The 23,265-nt window shown below is 35.9% G+C and overlaps 1 pseudogene; it reads right to left on the bottom strand.

Moving 5' to 3' along the window:
* Nucleotides 1-1,178: 1,178 nt before the first annotated feature.
* The window catches only part of LOC101573166, an 82,422-nt pseudogene continuing 60,335 nt past the window's right edge, over nt 1,179-23,265 (bottom strand).

Here is a 23,265-nt window from a genome sequence, read left to right on the forward strand (position 1 = left end):
ACTTCAAAAAACCCCACATCTTTTTCATCCAAAACCAAAAATAATTTTAAATGTATAAAGCATCGTAGTTAAATGAACATACTATATTTAAGGTGTAATGGCTGAAAACAATGATAAAATTCTTCCTTTCCTTTGATAATGAATTAAATGGAAGCACATGTGAAACTTTGTGCACTCAAAGCAGCATAAAATTAGTGTATTTGTAGACAGAGTTTAGTAGAAGGGAATAAAAGAGTAGAAAAGTGGTACACATTGATCTCTTAAAATTTTGCCTTGAAGTTTCTCAAAACCAGAAATCTTGTCCCTGGTTTATAATGCTTCCTCTACTAAACAGATGATCTGGAGTTTAAGTGTTGTGGTGTTCTCTGGATGGGTAAAAATGAATGTTGCTGTAGGAATGGTTTATACACAAACTACTTCAAGCTGATTAAAAACATAATATTTTGATGAACACTCAATTATAAAATATCTGCCAATATGAATTTCAAGCAACTACAGAGATGGATGTAAAGATGGCAGGTAACATGCCATTTTAATTTCTAGTAAGTAAATTGTTCTTAGGTTTCTTTGTGTTTGGGGGAAAAAACCAATAAAAAAACCCCTAAGAGTTCTTATAAAAATAGGTATAAAATATTTCATTTTTGCTGAAAATTACTTTTCCCTTGGATGTAAAAATTTCATAGTTAATAAAACTTACAGAAAAACTAAAACCTAAAATGATTGTACCTTTAAAATCTAGGGAAAATTTGAAAGTCATCCGTTTCAGAAATAACAAGTAACATTATTTTTCAAAACCAGATCTGTCTCTAGAAAATCCTGAGGTGACATCTTCCTATAAGCAGAAACTAACCATACAGATCTGGTATTTATTTTAAAAACCACTAGGATTTTGGTTTTCAACACTAATTTCTGATCTGGACACCAAGTAGAAGAATGTTGCTTTAAAACTACAAAAAAGGTCTGTATATCAACCCCTAAATTTGATGTATTTCTTATGCTTTTTGTGTGGTTTGAATTTACTACCAACTATGATATTTTGCTTAGGTACAAGAGGGCAAAATTTTTAATTCCCTTTTAAGTTACAGATGTTAAGCAATAAAGAGAAATATTACCAGACAAAGGTAGAAGTTCCTGTCTTTTCTATCAGAAAGTTAGACTGGAGGGAGCTCAAACTAAATTCAAGTAGAAGGGTCAATTTCAATGGACTCTTCAACAATATTAACAACAGAGTCAAGAAGGGAGCAGTATTCCTCACTGGTTTCCACACATAAGGGAGGCACAATGTTTTCAATAGGATTTGTAACATACTGTTGAGGAGCATTATTCAGAGCTATATAATCATGGTCACATAAACTTGGTAAGAAATTTGATGGATTCTCCACATGATCCCAAGGTTGGCCACTAGAATCCTGAAGTTCTTCTCCAAAATCAATCAATATCTCATCCAGAGAGGTAAGCAAGGTGCTTTTATGCTGGGCCACCTGTTTGTCTGTAGAAAGACAGTGCTTTGTTATACATAACATGGTAGGAGATGAGGTAAGACAAAGTATAATTTACAAGACTTATGCCATTAAATGTATCCCAGAACAGAATGAGTGGTGCTCTTTAAGTCTTGTGAGTCACACTACCCAAATCTGCTACTGGAGGGGCATCTTAATCATGATTAATATGCTCTTACCTCTTAGAAGATGGTATCAGGCTTTCTTACTATACCTACTATTTGAATCTTTTCAGAATAATTTCTCTTTAGGAGAATAATATCATGTAATTATACAAAATATGCTTTGGATTTCGGAATAGCACTAACAACTAGAATATAAGCATTAGAAGATATACTTTCCATAAAAATCTATGCCTAACTATGGAGGACTAAGTTCAGTTAAAGGGAAAAAAACAGCAAAGCAACTACTTTTTTTTTTTCAGTAATGGTCTACAAGGTCTCACTACGTAGGCTGGACTCATAGTGATTCTCCTCTTTCAGCCTCCCAAATGCTGGGATTACAAGGTGCTCACCATGACTCCCAGTCTCAATCCCTGTCTCAGCACGCTGTGGGGGTGGGGCTGGCACGGCATGCTGGGAATCGAACCCCGCTGCATCTGCCTAAGCAGGTATTTTAATCTGCTGAGCTATTTGGCCGGCCCTAAGAATTATTATTATTTTCTTGCTGGCTCAGGCTGTCTTAGAGGAGGGTCTGGTGCAGTGTGTGGAGCTGGGGATCAAACCCATGGTCCTCTGCGCCCCCCTGTGCCTGACTGAGTTTGCCCAAGCAGGTGCTTTGAACAACTGAGCTAATCCAAAAGTCCCCCATACTTTCCAAGAAAGACTTTCTTTGGAAAAACCTAAACTCATTATAGCAAATCCCTCTTAAGGTTTTTGCTATAATTTTTTGCCTTAAAACCAGAGACTTCATAATAAAATGTCCTTCAAGTTTATTTGGTAGTTATTATGCTCTTTCAAACATATTAGCTGATTTAGCATTCAAAATAATTTATGAAGGGAATTAGTCATAGTTTTCACAAGAATAAATTATGGTTCTAAGTGGTTAAATTATTTTCCAGGGGTGGCTATAGATAGTAAACTATGGGGATGAAACTAGGACATAAAAGGTTCTAATTCCTCTATAAATATTCTCTTATACCTTCTTTTCCATTGGCATCAAGTTGACTTATCGCTCCTTCTTTGGTTTTCATTAGATCTGAACCCTAGATAGGAAAAGAGAACACTGTAGTGTTTATCAACCAGTCATTCTTTGAGATAAAGTTATATACGTGGTATAAAAAGCCTCTCTCAGGACTGGGACTGAGGGTGTGTGCTTAGTAAGTGTAAGGTGTGTTCAATCTTAGATCCAAAAATAAGCTTATCCCTTGAGAGTTTAACGTAATCGAGGAAGGAATGTTTCTATTCATTTGTTTTCTAGTGATGGTAATTTTCCTTACTACTTTTTAGACAGAAGGAAAACGAATTCATGATGCAGCAAGTTTCTTACAACTATATAATACACATCTAGTTGTGATTCAGTTTTGAGATAATATTGGACAATACTGCCTGCCAAGACAGAAGCATGTTTAATAAATATTAAATTTGAACCTAAGTATTTAAACCTGAATGACAGGACTTATATAAAATTCTCAGTATGTTTAGGAGAAAGAAAAGAACACTCCTTTCAAGTCATCTTGGTGAAACAATATAAAAATTATCAATTCCCTCAGGGTCTAGCTCTAGTACTTTTATTAATCAATGACAAAAATGTAAATGCTTCATCTGGAGATCTCCCCTAGCTGGCTAAAGAAGTTACGGGAAAATAGGTAAATTTTGCAATTTGTCTTAAAATAGCAACTATAAAAATTTCCACTACCCATAGCCACAAACTGGTACCATAAATGACAAGGCAAAGTATCCTCAAGTATGGCATAATGTTTAATAAATCAAGCAGAAGGGTAATGTGCTAATGCTGCTGTTAATCTAGTCTTTTTTTGTCTGATTAATTTCTTAAAATATTCCCTGAGAAATACCCCTAAAATGCTTAACATAGTGCCCTTGGCCAAAAGAGGCATAATCTCAAAAAAGTTCTGTTATTAGCATCATACATGACATTTAAAAATATGATTTTTAAAAATTAGTACATGTTTACAGAGCATGATGTTCACACTTCTCATGTGAACATACATACATGCATTATAACACATCTTAATTATCTTTCATCACTTTTCCTTCTCCCTTCCATCTGTTGATCACTATACCATTTAAGAAAAATCTAGCTTTCTACTTTGTTGGGTGCTGCTTAAGCTGGAAATTGGTCTAATGTGTGAGCACAGGACTAGTCCTTGTTGCCTAAATCAGCCAAGCTACCTCAGTCCCAAGAAAAGTATCCTGCCTGGTTAATGCCAGTTCTTAGTAACTAGGTAACCTTGTGTGACATGATACTAACTTTGCAAGGGTATAAATAAATGCCCCTACTATTGCTCTGAGGGTCCTTTGCCAATCAGGCAATGGGCCACCACCTGACCCAGGTCTTGTTTTCTTGTCTATCTTTTCCTCATTCCTGCCACCATTTCTGCCTGGGGTACATTGAGAAACCAATGGAGTCCTACACTACTTCTCATTATATTTTTATTCTGCTTTTTGTTTACAATTCAGGTGTCTTATATAAGAGAAACCATGTGGTATTTAAGCTTGATTGCCTGATTTACTTCACTTAAAATTGTGGTCTCAAGGTGCATCCATTTTCCTACAAATGATACATGTTTACCTTTCTTTATGGCACAGGAGTTCTCCACTGTGTGTAAATACCACATTTCCTTTATCCATTCATCTACTGATGGACATACAAGTTGCTTCCAACATTTAGCTATTAGGAATTTTGTGGGTGAAACACTAGTAAGTATATATCACTGTATATGAGATATTTAAAAAGCAAATTTAACTGAATATATAGTCTAGTTTTTGACAGGGATAGAATAAGCTTCTATAAATTTTATAACTTATATAAAGAGCAACTGCCAATAAAAGGAACAGTTTGCATAAAAAGATATACCAAAACATTTTCTGAAAGAGTCTCACTATGTTGCCCAGCTTGGCCTCAGATCCCTGGGATTATGTGATCCTCTTTCCTCAGCCTCCTGAGATAGCAGGAATGACAGCTGTCAATTGTTTTATCAGTAGTGCTTTGCAAATGTGTGAAAAAAGAATTGGTACTTCACTACATGGGTCTCTGGTGTTCCTGATATGCAATCCAGAACAGTAAAATGTTGAAAAACATTTACTAATATAGGCTGGACTTTTCTGTAAATAGTTAACATGTTGGCAGAGGAAAAAAAAAACATGAATAGGGCAGTGAGGGAATACACATAACATGTCATAAGCCATTCTACTTCACTTATCTAACTCAAAAGCTTCCCTACTAATAACATATTATCATGAAAATATTTATCAGCAAAAGTACAATACAGGACCTCATGCTTGGATGATGTAAAAAAAACAATAGAAAGTATAAAAGAGCTTACATCTGTTTCTGCCATATCATGCACACTGAGAAAAGATTCAATTGCATTTGCCAGCAAGCTTGGACGTTCAGTATAGACAGGCTGAAAAAAAAAAGTAGAATTAGAAACAGGGTCCTCTAAATGAAATAACTTCAATTCTCAACCTGTTGTGATCATAGGGAAAAAGGATTTTATATAGCAATGAGGAATACTGTGACAAGCACTCTGGATACTTAAGAAGCTACTACCAAAGCATAATACTGCACAAAGGAATATGTGTGCACTGCTTATCTTTTAGTTATTAGTGCATGGAAACCTATCACATAATAACACATAAATTGTGAAACTATTATGGAGAAGCAGATATAACTTCTTCATTTTCATTTTCAGAAAACTAAGACATAAAATTTATACACATTAATCGAAAGGCCAACAGAAGAACTACTCATGAATCCCATGCCAAATATTGACACTGTCAACTGTCATTTATCATTATTTTCTGGGAATAATCTATGTAAATGCAATAAAGTCTCAGATATAAATTGATAGGCTTACCTCACTGACAGGATCAGAGGTGTAATTCACATTCTTTTCAGACAGAAAGGGTTTTAGTTTTGTCACATCAGTAGTGCTGTCCATTTCACCCCTTAAATGAAAAATGGAGAAATTAACAAACTTTATTGCCAAGCAAGATGATGATGGATTAGAAAAAGAGAACATAAATGGCAGAAGATAATCTTTGTGAAAACATCTGAAATATAATAAATCACACAGATTATTGCAGGTCTTTATCCAAAAAACATAAATCATATGTCATTTTTCAGTTACAGATATTTCACTTCCAGACAATGAACACTCCTGTTATTCAGAAGATTTTAGTACATAATTTACTGGCTATAATTTATCCAGAGTAGCCTACTTCCATCCTACTGTCATACTTTTCAATCTGAAAAGCCCCAAAAGAGAAGGATGTAAGAAAATCCACATTATTCTGTTCTGTAAGAATTCTGAATAGGAAATACTCTTCAATCTAGGAAATCTCAATGTATGGATATTTTTCCATTTTTTTGTGCCAAGCGAAGATGATAAATCACTATCCTCAATGAGAGAAAAGCAAGGCATCAAAACAATGTAACTAGGTAATTTGTGACCTGGAGCCTGCCATTTATAAGCTTCTATATGCTCTAAACTTGGTCTTGAAATAACTGTATTCCTCCCTATGGGCAGCATGCAGCCTGAATTTCATCAATAAATGACAGCAATGGATTTGAGGGAGTGTGACACATGAGCTGATAGTAAGCAAAAATTTTTATATTTTGATTTTATGCTATTGTGAAGCTCTTGACTTCATTTTCTGATGCCATTCACTAGGAAAAACTATCTTTTTAAGGACCACTGGTTGCACTATTTTCAACTAGTCTTATTTAACCTGACTTTATGAACCCAATTGCCATTTAATTCTTATAGGTCATTAACATAGGAAGTCTTTGTTCTTTCCTGTGGGCTTTGTCAATCTAGCTGAACTTGAACCTGGCTTTGCTGGCCAATTCAGGCAATGATAAAACAATTTAGAATAATCATCTTAACTGACAGAGCTCCCATGATCCACTAAGGTTCTGAGAAACGCCCTGTGCCCTGAAGCATGAAGATTAGTTCATTGTCTAGAAAAGTGCCTTTTGGCTCAAATCTCAGGGTTCATACTAAAGTTAAGGATCAGTTGGAAAACTCATACAGCCCCCTTTTAGATGTGTTTCTCAGGAAGCTCTTTGTGTAAAAAGGTCTACCAAAGCAATATTGACCCCTGTCTCTCTAGAGTAGAGAATAAATGAAGGAAGGAAATAATACAAATACAAGATGATAAAGCATCTACATATACAAAAGTAACCACCGCTGATGAAGTTGAAACTTGTGCAGTCATCCTTCCTCTACATGTCACTCAGGCTTTTGTGGCCTGAGTTTTGCTGATGATAAAGTTTTTGTGGCTTCAATTTAGTAATATTTCTGCTGAAATGCACAGAATCTAGTTTGAGGAAATTTAGACAACTTTTTTTTCCTCCAAGTTGTGTGCTAAGCGGAAGGTTATGCCCTAATTTAAAACAACTTTTGGATTTAAGAGGAAGGGTTTTACACCATCGGTGCTTGACTGTCATTTTCAGACCACAGTGAAACATCAAAATAGTGAAACACCAAATATTATTACCAAAGAGTTCATTCATAGTATACGAAAAAAAAGTGATAATGTTGGGAATTCAGGTTTCTAAGGGATATTTCCTTAATGACATATTGCTTCCCTCATTATAGTATTATGCTTTGTAATTTTTAAAATCAGAATTATATATATCCAGAAATCAATATCCATAGTTTCTTCAAAAACAAACCATTTATCAGAACTGAGTACGAGGATGAAAAACTCATCATAATTTTGTGTTTCCCTTTCAAGTATCTGATTTGTTAAGGCTTCAAAATGAAAACAGACTTGATTCAATATTCAACGGTGCAACCATGAGTACAGCAAAGTATTATGCTAACTCTCAGCTAAAATTAGGTTGCTAACAGTATCCTTGTGTTTCCAAGTCTCCATTCCCATTCAAAGTAATGTTTCTGGGAGAGAAAAGAAAGGGAAAGAGTTGGCAGGGGTGTTCTTCAGAAACTCTTCAAACTAAGGTTATACACCTGCTTCTCCTTAGCTCTATCCAAAGTGTGTTTTGCACTAAGAAAATAAAATTTTTTCTCAAAAAATGCAGAGAGGACATGTTAACAGAAAGAAATTGTATACCTGTTCATTACAGTATCACAGTGAGTATCTGATTTATTTTCAGTCAAGATTGAATCGATGTCCTGAGAAAGGAAGGATTCTAAATCCAAAGGTATATCACCAGTTTCCTGTCCAAAGGATTCCATAGATATTAGGTCTTCTAAAGCTGGTAAGGTGAAATCGAAATCGGGGATCACCGAATCCTCACTGACAGGTACATCTTGAGTTGATGCTGTAGGAGCTTTTCTAAGAAATAGTATATAAGATATGAATTTGATATGTTGAAACAACTGGAATCATATGTGCTATAGAATATTACATACTATTAGAATATTTGCAATATAATTTATAATGTAACAACCAGCTCTCCTTTCTTTTTTGGAATTTTTTTGTCATTTTAATAAGATAAAAGATAAAACAGCAATGAAACAGTTTCAAAACATGTTAGTTACAATAATTAATACATTGCATATTGTTGTTTTCATAGTATTCAGAAGGCAAGACACAGACATGTTTTTGTTTAAACAATATTAGTACAAAACTTTTTTTCAATGAACTAAGAAAAAGTAGTAGTATATTTAACCAATCTTGTATATACACATATATATTTTCTTTATTTTTAATAAAAGAAGGTCCTTTATTTACACTTCTATGAAGCTAGTACCATGTGACACTATGTTGCCTAGCTACTAATAGCTGACCTTAACCAGACAGGATGTTCATCTCAGGAGTGAGGTACCTTCTCTGTTTTAGGCACTGGGCGTAGTCCTACCTACACATATTTTATCAATTTCTTAGCCTCTTGGCTCCCAACATATCCCTCTTTTTCATTTTGAATCATCAGAGATTGGTATTCCACTGCATTTAGAGAAGCTGTATTTGGAGAAGTTTTTAAAGGACCTTTTCATATTTGAAGCCAGTCCAAAGACTGTAGGTACTTGAATTCAGCAAAATAACCCAATATAGTCCAATAGTCCATAATAGTAGTAGGTTATCAGTAAAACTAGCAGTTGTCAGAAGTTGTTGACTTCAGCCTTTTACAGCTCAGCATATTAATATGGCTTTACTTTTTATACCTCATGGTTATACTTTTCTGCTGGATGATTAAGAGCAAGTTAAAGCAAGACCTATATAAAACATGTAACTGTTGTACTTGACAAGGTCAGTCAAATCCCCTCAGGATTTACCCTGGAACCATGTACAGCACCTTGTGGATCTTTTGTCAGTGTCAGCCATGTGGATGAGTCACGGCCATTGCTTTAGCAACTTACTCTCTGTGAAAGCCTAAGAGAATTTTTTCTCTCTAGGTGACTCTCCTTAGGCACAATATACATCATCAGTCACTTTCCTCTGTAGCCCCATAATCTCCCTGATCAGAAAATTTGGGACACCACTGTGTTATAGGATGTCACAGCAGAGGTTCTCTTATGTCCTGAGTCCTCACTGACCTTGAAGGGCTAGGGCCAAACTATTGGCTATCCTTGTAGCCCATATCTATCTCTCTAATTTTTGGTCTGTAAACTTTACTTGTTAAACATCCAGAAGAGAAGCTTAATGATATTATTACCTTATAACAGAGGCAGTTAACCAAACATCGCTATCTGTCTGAATATCAAATACCTGTCCTGTTTCCCAGATTTTCTCCTTGACAAAGCCATACATTTATATGCACAAGACGGGCAAGGCAATGATCCTGAGAAACATTAGCAGGTTTTTGAAAGTAGCAGTTAACTGGTAGGATTTTCACCCTAACTAACTATACATGCTGATACCTGTAAACCAAGCAACTGCACTGTAGATAGCAATGTGTAATGGAAGGGTCACGCTTGGAATACTTAACATTCTGGTCTTCTAAATACATAGTTCTTGTCATGACATACCAATTATTACCATACTGTCTCATAAGTAAAAGTTTTATTTTCAAATGGATAATAAATGAAAAAAAGACACAAGAAAAAGAAAAAAAAAATGTCACAGGACTGTCCTGCTACAATGCTGTATATGGTTAGATTTCTAAATTTCTGTGTAAAAGTATGTAATTGTTTATTCATATTCTTTAAATAGCTTTCATTTTTAAAATTTTTATCTCCATATCCTGTAGGGACTTAATGTTTAACATATCAATATTTGATGGAAAATACCTGTTCCATGTTATACCTAAGATGTTTGATATTCAGACAGGTAGTGAAGTTAAACCCAAATCCATAAGATGTAGGGTAATAATAAGCTTCTCTTTTGGAGGGTTAACAACGTAAGTTAGCAGACCAAAAATTAGAGAAATAGAAGGGCTGCAAGGACAGCCAACATTTTGGCCCTAGCCTTTCAAGGTCAGTGAAGACTCAGGACGTAGGAGAACCTATACTATAACATCATGTAACTCAGTTGTGTCCAAAATTTTCTGATTAAGGAGATTATGGGGCCACAGAGCAACATGATCCTTAGAGTGTGCCTAAGGAGAGTCACCGGGAGAGAAAACATTCTATCAGGCTTTCACAGAAAGCAAACTGGTCAAGCAATGGCAGTGACTCATCCACATGGCTGACACTGACAAAGGATCTGCAAACTGCGGTAGAGGGTTACAGGATAAATCCTGAGGGTTCTTGACTGACCTTATTAGATACAAAAGTTACATCTCTTGTTACATAGGTCTTGCTTTAACTTGATCTTAACCATTCAGCAGAAAAGTATAAAAACGAGGTATATAAAGTAAAGCCATATTAATATGCTGAGCTGTGAAAGGCTCAAGTCAACAACTTCTGTGGATAACCCACTACTATCGTGAACTGCTGGACTGTGCTGGATTGTTTTGCTGAATTCACACACCTATAGTATTTAGATGCCATGGAATACCCATTTCTGACTGGACTAAACAAAAAAAGACGATCAAAGGAAGGACCATTTGTGGTATCTGTATATGCAGAATAGTTGGGATAGATATACAGCTACTTTCACTTAATTCAATGAGAAGAAAGATTTCTACTAATAGTGTTTGGACAGGATATTCTGTCAGCATCTTGTACTATGGATACCAGTAAGGAGATAACAATGTAGAATGCATTAATTATTGAAACTGTCCTATTAATCAGTTTTGAAACTGTCTCATTGATATTTGTTTCTCAATAAAATAAAAAATAAACAAGTAAAACACCAAATAATGAATATCGAATGCCTTAGACATAAAATGGAACTGCTATTTTCTAACAACCATGGATATTATAAAATTTAAATCCCTATAGGATGCGAAAAAACAATTACACATTTTTACACAGAAGTTTAGAAATATAACCATATACAACATTGTAGCAGGACGATCCTATGACATTTTTTCTTTTCTCTTGTTCTCCTTTCATTTCATTCACATATTATATAGTATAACATTCAAACATTCTGACAGGTCAATGATTCCACTACCTAAACTTAATGAAAATTATTGTTGTAACCAGACTGGTTATAATAAAGAGAGCAGACAATAACAAGAGATGATAAGGATACAGAAAAACAGGAAACATTACACATTGCTGGTGGAAACCAATGTGAGATGATTTATCCATTTTTGAAAACAGTTTGAAAATTGTTCAAAAGTTAGATATCACCTTTCTCCCTCCTTCCCATTCTCCCTCCCCTCCTTTATTTTTTGAGATAGGGTCTTGCTACATAGTTCAGGCTGGCCTTGAATTAAACTATGTAGCCCATACTGGCCTCAAACTTGTGGTGATCTTCCTCTCTCAGTCTCCCATGTACTGGAATTACAAGCATACACCACCATGCCTGGAAATTCTATTAATTTCTAGAAGTTCCACTTTAAGTTATCTATCTAAGAGAAATACAAACATACTGATTTTATAAATGATCCGAGCAATATTCTTCACAATAGCAAAAAATGAAAGCAGTCATGTATCTACTACCTGATAAATAAGTAAAATGTGGTATTTCCATATAATGTAATTTTATTTAGCAATAAAAATAACTGAAGTATTGACCCATTACTCAATGGGGTGAATCTTCAAAATAATATGCTAAGTGAACAATATAAAATAGTTAAATATGGAAGCAAAGTATATGCCCACCAACAAATGAATGGACAAAGAAAACATGACATATATACACAATGGTGTCTATTCAGCTACAAAGAAGGCTAAATTTGAGTTACAATCAGGAAAATAGATGGAGTTTGAGACCATAATGCTAGGTGAAATAAATAATAGTGTGTGTGAGGATCTTGAAGAGGTGTTATAAAAATAAGGTGAATGATGTTATTGAGTGACATCCAATGGAAAGGCAGACTTGTTAAAATATTACAGTGTGTTCTCATCCAACTTATTCAATGGATACAGTACCATGTGACCTCTGGCTCTTTGGCAATTGTCAAAATGACCATGAAAGGTAAGCATTCTGAATTGATTCTACACATCATGGTGGTTGAGACAGTACAACTAAAGGCATTCATGAAAAAGGACTCTTACATAGCTGCTTTAGAAAGTGGCAAGAATGATGTAAAAACTGTGCTACATGCTTTGGAACATGTAAGGAACATTAATGACAGTATGTCTTTTATTGTAATAAACCACATTCACCATAGTTTTCAATCACACTTCGTAATTAAGCTGCACAGGCTTCCATATTTTTCCATAATTTGAGTTGATATATCTGCCAAATATCTATGACTGTATAGATTGCCTGAAACTTAAAATTTAGTGCCTAGATTTCATTGTGGGGATGTTCAAACACCATTTGTTAACATTTTAAAATTCTAGATGCCATAAAATCTGAGATTCACTGATATTTCTATTATTATTATTCTTATTTTTTACAAAAATCTGCTCCGGTATACTTGGTTTTTCAAATGTGGCTATTGTCAGTGTTCCATACCTCTGTTCACATAGTGAAGCTGTGAAAGAGAATACGTTTGTACAGCTCTTCCGGGTCAGCACCCAGATAGACCACTTTAGTGTTTTGGCTTTAAGGGACAATATATTTGCAAAAATTTAATTCAAGAATTGAATCTGTACATATCTAACTCTTTCTCAAAAATATGAACTTCCTGCTGCTGTCTTACTACTTAACACCTCAGGTCCAGACACAACTGACTCAATGGCTTGCTTTTCTTTATATGCTTAGATTTCAAGGTACCCCTGATTATATCTATAATGACTTTCCCCTTAAATACAGTCTCTTTCAAAATATTCTGCCACCTAAGGTTTCTTACATTTCCAAAGATATTTCATAATATTTTTCCTGTTGCATGATCTTACACTAGAAATTTCTCCTTCAACCATATCTTTGCCAGATATCCCTTTCTGAATCTCTCTCCTCAACATCTTGCATCAGACATAATGATTTTCCATTTGGATCTTGTTTCTACTCATACAAGCAAAACTAAGACTAGGATGTCTGGACAGGTAACCTTCCTCAACTGACAACCAGATATTTAGCATCTATCAATCTGTGACATACAATTAAAACTGAAATACCCTGTGCTGACAATTTAGTGGTAAAGTGCTTGCTTAGTATGTGCAAGGCCCTGAGCTCAATCACTAGTGCCCCCTTACCCCACTGTATTTAGGACAGGGTCTACATGATCTCACTATGTATTTCGGACTCATAGTGATTCTCCTGTTTTCAGCCTCCCAAGTGCTGGGCTTACAGGCAAATGCTACCACGCCTAGTCTCAATTGCCCTCTCAGCATGCCCCATGGTTGGGGCTGGCATAGCATGCCAGGGATTGAACCTGGCCTCTGTGCTCTGCCTAAGCAGGTGCTTTATTCCACTGAGCTATCAGGCCAGCCCTCCAGTCTCTCTCTATATATGTATTTTATATAAATACATATTTAATGTATTAAACATATATTTAACTAATACATATATTTAACAACTGTCTAAAGATCTGATCTGAATAAGTAACTTTTTTAGAAAAGAAGATACAAGAAAAAAATAAATAGAAGAAGATACAAGGATTAAGCAACAAAGATGAGAGAAAGGAGAAAAGATAGGAAACAAGGAAGGGGAGAAATCATGCAAGTATATATACAGGATGGGTGAAGTGATTGTGTAAGAATTTCCATCAGTTTTTTGAAAAAAGCAGTTAATGTGTAAAATTTTCACCTTGACTAACTATGGACACTAATATCTGCAATCTAAGCAATTATATTGAGGTTAGCAATGTGTAATACAAAAACGATGCTTGAATACCTGTCTTCTTGGTCTTCTAAATACATACCATTTCTAATGTCATATCAATTACTCTATTATCTTCAAAATAACTTAAAAAGATAGAAAAAACAAAAAAGAGAGACAAGAACAAATATTTAATGTTTCTTGAAGGCAAATGGTAATATGCAACGATATGTCCAATCTTACATAGCTACATCTGGTAATCTGAGCAACAGATTTGATGATAAAAATAGCTACATATCAATCATTGTTAATCAGCTATTCTTGGTTTGAAAATCTATAGCATGGGTATTGTATGTTTCCCTGTCTCTGTCTTTGTTTCTGATTTTTGTTCTTTTGTTTTTACTCTTCAAAATAAAATAAAATTAAATTAAATTAAAAATAAAAAAGAAGATATAATTATGGTCAAAAAATATACTTAAAAATGCTCCATGTCACTCATCCTTAGGGGCATGCAAATCAAAATCACAATGAGATAAAATCTGCTCTCAGTTAAAATGACTATCACCAAAAAGACCAAAAATATTAGATGCTTGTAAGGATGCAGAGAAAAGAAGATTGTTACACAATGTTGTAGAAACAATAAATTTATAAATTATTCAGAACATTATGGAGATTCCTTAAAACTCTAAAACAGATCTCCTGTAAGATCCAGCAATAGGGGCCGGGGAGATGGCTCAGTGGAATAAGCGCTTTCCTAGAAAGCTCAAGGGCCAGAGTCCAATCCCCGGTTCTGCCAAAAAAAAAAATATAATAAATAAATAAATAAAAAGATCCAGCAATGCCTCTGTTCAATATACATCCAAAGAAAATGAGATTATACCAAAACTACTTGTACTCTCAAGGTCAATGCTATTGACAGTAGCTGAAATCTGGACTCAATTTTCATCTTCATAGTGAATGGACAATACGTGATGTATATACAACATATACAATGAATGTTACTCAGTCCTGAAAAGTAATGAAATCCTGCCATTTGCACCAATATGAATGAAACTGTGCTCATTGTGTAAAGCAAAATAAACCAGACACAGAAAGATATATATCACACATTCTTGTTCATTTGTGGCAACTAAAACATCATTGTTGTGGAAGAATGGAGTGAAATGATGATCACTAGAAGCTGGGAACCATATGGGAAGGGGAAGGAAAGAATTTAAGAAAAAGTACAAATATATTCATAGAGGAGAAATTAGTTTTGGTTTTCTACAGCAGCATAGGATAACTATTTATTAAAACAGTCTTTGTTATATTTCAAAATGATTAGTGCAGTACTTCCTATTACATACATGCATTAAATTATGATAATGTACCATATATGAATAATTACTGTATCTCATAAAAATGATATTCATGTATAAAACCTTACAAATTTGCAAGCATGTTTTCCCCAAATAGGTTCTCTATACTTCCCATTAAATTTATAGTAGTTGTTAATCTAATTTTTCTTTGTTTTGTGAATGGAAGTTTTTCATAAAAATTTTAAACTGGTTATTGCTGATATGTGGTTATTGATCACATATGTATATTAAGTAAGCTATATTTCCAGATTTTATTGCTTCACTAATTGCACTACTTTATACACAGGTCAAACTGTTTTGCAAGGGTACTTTGGGAGTCATAAGGAAGACTGGGCAAGAACACAGATTGCAGTACCATTACACCACTAAGAAAAAACCAGAAATACATAATGTACTGACTGGAAGTCAGCAGCATTGCTTTTGTAATTGCAGGCAAGAATTTTGTTTATTTAAAAACAGAATATAGCCCATACTTTACCATAGCTTCAGATCATATATTTCACTAATACATACTGTTCACAAGGTTGCTTACCCCCGATCTCCATCTGCTTGGTTCACAGAGGAAACTATGTTTCTGCATTCATTTTTCAAAGCCGGAAAATCATTGTCAAGGAGACTTTTATATTTGTCTTCAATAATTGCATAGCCGTCTTTTAATATCGCTATCTAAACAGGAGAGTTAGAGGAAATGAGAGGTGATTATGTACCTTTGTATGCATCCAATCTTTCTCAGATCATATGCAGTAAAAAGTCCTTTGAGAATATTTAACAATTATGTGAGACATAATAGAAACCGACAATGAAAATTTAAATGGCAGTAAATGCCTTTTGGCCCACCACCACCATCATCTTATTTCCGAATCTTACAGCTATTTCCTTCTTGTCCTCTGGTATATGGAAATATGTCTGAACACAGCTGGAAGCTCCAGCTCCAGCCCCAGCTCTGGCTCCAGCTCCAGCCCCAGCTCCGGCTCCAGCTCCCACTCCAGCTCCAGCTCCAGCTCCAGCTCCAGCTCCAGCTCCAGCCCCAGCTCCCGCTCCAGCTCCAGCTCCCACTCCAGCCCCAGCTCCAGCTCTAGCTCCAGCTGCAGATATGACTGGTAATGACCTGTAGTGACATCCAGATTTCATTGCTGTAAGCCATCCTAGTGTTGCAATGGTCAGCACTATAGTAAAGCACTTAGTATTCAACACCCTTTATCAGAATAGCCCCATTAAAAATAAATTTTTTAATTTAGTTTAATTATTTAACAAATAATATCATCAATGAGGGCAAACAAAGTAACCCAAATGATACCTGAGTGGAATTAGTGGCAATCTAAAATATTATCACTATATATAAATTTTCTTCTATGTCTACCTAAAGACATCTTAAAAAGCTTTTGTTATATTTGTTTTTTATTTTTTAAAGAATACAAAATGAGGGGCCGGGGAGATGGCTCAGTAGAATAAGCGCTTGCCTGGCAAGTACAAGGGCCTGAGTTCAATCCCCGGTTCCACCAAAAAAAAAAAAAAAAAAGAATACAAAATGGCGACATCAATAATAAGGGCAAAAACTGACATTAGGTGTCTCTGATATGAACACAGAACCACATTTTTATATTATTGCCAAAAACAATCTGAATATAATTATGATACTAGACCAAACCCAAAGTGCCTGCACTGTATATTCTACCAAAATTACTGGGCTGTGCTTTCAAAAATGTTGGAAGTCATGAAAGACAAAAATAGGCTGAAGAACTGTTTCAGGTTTTTAAGAAATTAAGATACAAGTAATGCAGTGTATGTATGAGACAGAGAACAGAAAAGAGAAGAAAGATTGTGGCTATAAAGACCATCACTGAGACGAATGATAAAACTTAAGTATGAACTTAAGCTTGGAAAGTAGTGTTAAATCAATATTAAGTTTCTTGATTTTGATACTGTTCAGCAGTTTGTAAGAAAAAGGTCATTGTCTTAGGAAACATACATTAATTAGGAGTAAATGTACATCATGTCTAAAATTTAATCTCTAATGTTTCAGAAAATAAGTGTGTGCATGTTGGGGGGAGGGGGAGAAAGACAGAGACAGAGAGAGAGAGAGAGAGAGAGAGAGAGAGAGAGAGAGAGAGAGAGAAACAGAAAACAAATGATAGGACCAAATGTTAAAGCTAAAGAATCTGGGTAAAGGCTACATGGGAATCCTTTCTAGTATTCTCAAAGTTTTTTCTTTTTTTCTGTTCATTCCATATCAAAATTAGCAGCTACCAGAAAACCTCAAAAATGGGGAGAAAGTCCTCTCAAATGTGAAGCAAAGTGACTCCTGCTAGTAAGATTTGGTGTTATTATATATTAACTATGTTAGATAGTGTTGAGGGTGTGGTCTTCTTGGCCCGTACCAGAGTAAAAGATGCTAGAACCACAAGAGAATGACTTGACTGACCTAACAGATTATGAACATATAGAAGATGAAACTTATCCTCCATTTCCACCTCCAGCCTCTCCACAGCAAGATGGTGAAGGAGCTGAACTCAAAGAAGAGTCAGAGCACATTGGCCAAGCACTGGCCATGACTCATCCACATCGCTGACACTGACAAAGGTTCTACAATCTGAGGTACAGGATCTCAGGATAAATCCTGAGGTGATTTCACTGACCTTATCAGACCCAAAAACTACAACTCTTGTTGCATAGGTCCTGCTTTACCTTGGTCTTAACCATCCAGCAGAAAAGTATAAAAACGAAATATAAGAAGTAAAGCCATGCTGTTATATTGAGCTGTAGGGGACTCAGGTCAACAATTTCTGACACTGCCAGTGAAGTGGAAGACCCAATACTATTAATGGCTATTGGACTCTTTTAGAATATTTCACTGAGTTTACACACCTATAATATTCAAATAATGGAACTTAACAAAAAAAGGGGATATAGATGAATGTCCACTTTGTATCTGTGTATTCAAAGTGGTTAGGATAGATATAATACATTCTCTTAATGAACAGAGTGATTTGTTCTAATGGTGTTTGTAAATAGTATATCATGTCTGCATCTTGTACAGCAATTAACCACTAGGAAGAATGTATGCAATGTTTGAATTATTGAAACTGTCCTTCCAATTTGATTGGAAACAGTCTCACTGCTATTTGTTTATCAATAAAATTATGGGAAAAAATAAAATCTGACCCCACCAAAAAAATAGAGAACAGTTAAAATAGTTCCAGGCTGGACGCTCAGAGATTATTTTCAGAGAGCGGCCTTCCAGCCTTAAGGCATGTGTTTGACAAGACAAAATTCAAAGGTAAAGGTCATAAGGCTGAGGACTTGAAGACACTCATCAGACACATGGAGCACTGGGCACACAGACTATTCCCTAAACTGCAATTTGAGGATTTTATCGACAGAATTGAGTACTTGGGAAATAAAAAAGGAAGTTCAGACTTGTTTAAAACAAATTCGACTTGATCTCCCTATTTTTCATGAAGATTTTGTTAGCAATAGTGATGAAGCAGGAGAAAAGAATGGTCTTGATGTAACATCTGCTGAATTTGGTCCTGCCCTAACAAACTCAGTGCAGGGTGAGCAGCTCACTCCTGAGCCATGGAGGAGCCTCACAGAGGAGCAACAGCAGAGAATGGAGAGGAACAGACAGCTGGCCCTGGGGGGAGGCAGGCGAAGCTGCTGGGCAGCAGCCAGGGCACAGAGGACAGTGTGTTTGTGGATGCAACCGGCACACAGGCAGTTGAGGAGGCGCAGGTTGGAGAGGAGCATTGAACCAAGATGGGGTCCATAGCCTACACAGCCACAGTACTGTTGGTGCTCCAAGTGGAAAGGACAGAAAGTGAGAGGAACTACCACTGGACCTGTCTTTCCAACATACAGCTCCAAGCCGGGCATGGGGGTGCATTTCTGTAACCCTAGCATTAGGAGGCTGAGACAGGAAGATTACTGTGAGTTTGAGGACAGCCTGAGCTGCACAGTGTGTTCAAGGCTAGCATGAACTCCATAGCAAGACCCTGTCTCAAAACACCAAAATAAAACAACAAAATGTAGAACTCCATGCTGCACGGTTACTGAGGGCAGGGAGGCCTCCACTAAGAGAGAGCATCAACTCAACATTCTGCATGCTTGCCATTTGTATTTTGTTTATTCTGTAGGAAAATTCTTAGATGGGGTAAAATACATGCACAATCATAACTGAAATCTGGTATTTATTTATATTTGTCCCTTACTTAGTTCAGCCTATTTGTTACCTAGAGTGCTATTTTTATTTTTTACACTGGATTAAGGACAATCTATTGTTTTTATATACAGAAAACTCAAGAGTACACTTAGCCCAGTTTAGTGGCAAGCTCTTTAGCCTTTGCTTTCTCCAGCTTGTCAATTTGGCCACAGATTTTGGACCCAGAACGTTGCCTCCCCAGTGACGTTGGATCTCTTCGTATCTGTTATTATAGTTGGTCCTGATGGTCTCCACCAGCTTAGCCAGCAAGCCTTTGTCTTCCAAGTTGACTTGCATGAAGGCGACAGTGGTACAGGTCTTCCTGTGGACCAGAGGCCCCAGTCTGGCCTTCTCCTTGATGATGTAGCAAAAGACCCTCATCTTGCAACACAGGGCAAGCAGGAACACAACTAGCTCAATGGGGTCCACGTCATGTGCAATCACCATGAGCTGAGCCTTCTTGTTCTCTACCAGAGTGATGACAGTGTTGACACCTGCTCTGAGGACTGGTGGCCTCTTAGTGGGGACATTCCCTCTGCCAGCAGCTTTCTTATCTACCTGTGAAAACAGCCTCTGCTTCTTCTCTTGCTTGGTCTCTGGTCTGTACTTGTGGGCAAGCTTAAGCAGCTGGGTAGCTATTTGGTGGCCTAAAGCCTGAGTGAACTGGTTAATCACAGGGGCACCTTCTGCCGCTTGTACAGGATGGCCCTCTGTCACTGCAGCTGGATATAGTGGGGCCATTTGACAAAGTGGGTGAGGTCTCTCTTGGGCTGGATGTCTTGTCCAATGCCAAAATTATCTGGCCTTTTCTCAAGCAAGGGATTTACCTCCTGCTTCTTCATGACAGCTGGGGCCGGAGCCCTTGGCCTTCTCCCTTTTGGCATCTCGGCTGGCTGACAGAAAGAGACTGTAATGGAGTGCTATTTTTATAAAGCTGTGACCTCATGTATGATTAACAGTGAATAAGCTGCACTGCTGTTGCTGCCGGTGGACACTAAATGGCTGTGCTGACGAAATGGGGTCATGTTGAAGATGTTAATATGTTCTGACCATAAATGTCTCTTTTTAAAATAAAGTAAAAATGATTTTTTTTAAAAGTAGTGTTGTTGAACTCAGTATCATTACCTGTGAAGTGAAGACAACATTACAGCCTATGAAACTGAATTTCTTTTGAGAATTGAGATAACCCATATAAGGCTTAGCACTCTACATACTCAATGACATTAGTCATTCATTATTATCTATTGGTTCTAAGTTGTTTAATCAAGTCTGAAGAATAAAGCCAACATAGGAATTTGTATTTAAGGTACAACTAGGTAGTATCTTACAAACATATTTTATTTTTAGGTACTTTGTCTTCTAAGGACTTAGACAAAAATCCAACAATTTCAGGTTGCTAAGGGCCAGTTAAGATGGATATGGAAACTTTTAGTTACATAAAAAAATTATAGGTGAAATGATTTTGTTCTTTCTGATCAGGATAATCTCTCGTATAAAGAATCTCAATAGAAGCTTCATGACTCAGGGTAGAATTGAAGAATATCTTGCAATTTATTGCAAGAGAATCTCAGGGGAAGTACAAGAAGGGACTCAGGGCTTGAGGTATTATCTGAGTTGCATAGTATGTCCAGATTATATCCCCAGCAGCAAGCAAATAAACAAATAAGTAAAAAATTTTAAAACTAAGCACTTTTTTTTGGTGGAACCAGGGATTGAACTCAATACCTTTGCACTTGCCAGGGAAGCACTTATTCTACTGAGCCGTCGCCATCTCCCTTGCCCCTAAGCATTTAGTTTTAAAAGAAGGAATCCTATTCCAGTTGGCTCCTCAGAGGTACGTAGAAACCTTAGAATGACTCATACTTAAGATGATTACAATGCAATAGTTCTCAATGACACCCCTAAAACCCACCTTAAGGACACAGACAGAAGCAACATAAAACAAAGAGTCAGAAACTAGGGTACATCTACAAAGACCATACTATAGCAAGTTAGTCTTTTATCATTTCTTTTTTCTGTGACAGGGTCTTGCTACATAGTCCAGGATGGCCTTGAACCTGTAGCAATCCTCCTGCTTCAGCCTCCCAAGTTCTGCAATTATAGGCATGCAGCACCATGCCTAGTTTAACATTACAAAAATACAAAAAATATACTGAGCTGATGATGTGCTTGGATTTCCTCAGAAGGGATCATTTCCATCCTGATGTTGCATAAACAATCCATATATACTAAGTGTTCTGACTTGAAAAATAATAGTAAGTTTGGAAAAAGGAAAATTATGTGATATAATTTTGAGTGTAAGTGTTCTTCTGTAATCAAGAAAATACTTATGTCAATAAATTTACCTTTCTATGCTTCTGTTTACTATTTGATTTTCATTTATCAAGTCCACGATAAACTGAAGAATCTAAAAAAAATCAGAGAATGTTTTAATTAGGATATCATGCTCAATAATTAGAAATCCGTATCTATAGAAGAAAGTTACAGGTATATCATTACACATAACCACAAGTTCACATACTTTTCTTTTAGTTTTCACAGGACTTTATAGTATAATCACTCTATATCTAAGTCAAAAATGCCATGCAGTAGCTTCAATTAAAATTTATAGAGAAAAACCAAAAGCTTTTAAAAACTGAACTGATACCTGTGTCAACATCTGCTGTTGCTCTTCATACTTCTGCCTCACATTTTTCATTTCGAACCAAAGCGTTGCATAGTTTCTACAACAGAGCATATTTTCCAAATGAAACAGAATAAAAGGACTTTATAATTTTTAAGCTACAATAGGTAATAATATTTTGAAGTAACTGAGTTATAGTACTCATGATGCTCTTTGGAAAGACTATCTTCCTATTATCCTACCTGAAAAATTCAGGCTTAAATTTTAACTCTTCTCAATCTTTGCTAATTAGTCCATTACACTAATGTTTCAAGGGCCAGGGATGTAGCTCAGCAGCACAGCACATGCCTGGCAAATATAAGGCTCTGAGTTTAACTGCTGGTAAAAGCAAAACAAAACAAACACAAAAACACAACTGAATGACTTTTGTCATTCAAGTCTTTTTTGTTGTTCTGGGGATTAGCCTCAAAGTATTGTTCATGCTGACTTAGAGCTCTCTCTCAGAGAGAGAGAGAGAGAGAGAGAGAGAGAGAGAGAGAGAGAGAGAGAGAGAGAGAGAGACTGACTATATATATGGACTCTGTGCTTGCCAGTCAAGCACTTATTCTACTGAGTTATCTCCCCAGTAGAGCTCTATTACTGAGTCACATCTCCAATTCTGACACTAGTATTTTTGAAAACAAGGACTACCTTAATATTTTATAGACCTGAGAACATAAAAATGATTGCAAATCAAGATAATAATGATTTAAATTCTTTCTTAACAGTGACAAGAATAGAACAATACTTCACAGAAAACTGGAAAAAAGAGCTAAATATCAGTGAGTTTACACTAAACTATCATATCTATATTTAGCCTGAATAATATGACAAGGGACAAGTTGTATTTAATTAAGAGACTAAAACTTATTACCCAGAATTAGTTTTAAGTATGATCTAATATAATCCAAATTCCACAATACGAAAGTCTCATAAAATTTGGCTAAAGGAACTTCACAAGGCCATCTAGTTCACTATTAACCAATAATTTATGCTCTGTCTAACCTATAAAAATCAGCCAGAAAACACTGAAGCATCTTCAACCATATGATATATATGTATTCTTTGCTTAATACTTTTTTTTCTTTTCAAAGGTTTATTGATAAACATATAGCAATGAGACAGTTTCAAATCAAATCGAAAGTACAGTTTCAACAAATAATACACTGCATATATTCTTAGTGCTTAATTGCTG

The sequence above is a fragment of the Octodon degus genome, unplaced genomic scaffold, assembly GCF_000260255.1.
Source record: "Octodon degus isolate 3935 unplaced genomic scaffold, OctDeg1.0 scaffold00211, whole genome shotgun sequence".
Lineage (NCBI taxonomy): Eukaryota > Metazoa > Chordata > Mammalia > Rodentia > Octodontidae > Octodon > Octodon degus.